General features: G+C 46.8%; 1 long non-coding RNA gene across 1 annotated transcript in view; it reads right to left on the bottom strand.

The window, feature by feature from the left end:
- The window catches only part of LOC121660493, a 1,395-nt gene extending 942 nt beyond the window's left edge, over window positions 1–453 (bottom strand). The window contains exon 1 of the long non-coding RNA XR_006014683.1: window positions 162–453. This is a non-coding gene — a long non-coding RNA (uncharacterized LOC121660493). The remainder of the gene's footprint in view (window positions 1–161) is intronic.
- Window positions 454–714: the final 261 nt, after the last annotated feature.

The raw sequence follows: 714 nt of genomic DNA, 5'->3' as shown, positions 1-714 counted from the left end.
AATTCCTTTGGACTGGGTTTAGCTGCATCCCTCAGGCTCAGGATCCTCAAGATATTTGCGGGTTTTGCTCTGCGCCATCAGCCTGCTCAGATTCTGCTCGGTGTTTCACAAATGCAGAAGACAATGGATGCTGTGCCAAGCTTCCTTTCAAACAGCCAAACCTGGGTCAGCATGAGAGAAAAGAAGAAGAAGAAAAAAAGAAAATATTCATCAGTTAGAACAGAGCCAGTGTCCCACCATCTGCCCCTGCGCTCTTACTAATTTTGTCTATTTAGAGACAAGGCTGGGTCTAAAGCTTCCCTCTCTCAGTTGCTGGTGCTATTTGCTACCTTGCAGCTTTGATTTCTGCTGATCTAAGTCACTGCTGTCCATGTGGGGTTGAGAATGTTGAGCCTGGAGAACAGAAGGCCCTGGAGAGGCTTTGCTGTGGCCATGCAGGACTTGAAGGGTGCCATAGTGTCACGATCCGCTAATGCAAGCGGGGGTCGTGATGGTTCGTTTATCGATCTCAGAGTGTAAAAGGACACGAGATTTCAGTTTTAATCAAAACTGTGCACCTTTATTAAGTGCCCACAACACAGTAATGCAATAGAAGAGAGTAAGAGAGAGAGAGAGAGAGAGAGAAACAAAGTAGAGAGGGGGAAAAAGAGGGGCAATAGCTACCAATGGATGAGACGAAGTCCTCGTGGTCTTCCGCCAATAGATTCGTCTTCT

Source organism: Corvus kubaryi, unplaced genomic scaffold (assembly GCF_017639235.1).
Source record: "Corvus kubaryi isolate FWS band 111438036 unplaced genomic scaffold, C.kubaryi_AGA036_p1.0 36326, whole genome shotgun sequence".
In the NCBI taxonomy this organism is placed as follows: Eukaryota; Metazoa; Chordata; class Aves; order Passeriformes; family Corvidae; genus Corvus; species Corvus kubaryi.
This window is presented reverse-complemented; position numbering and strand designations above follow the sequence as displayed.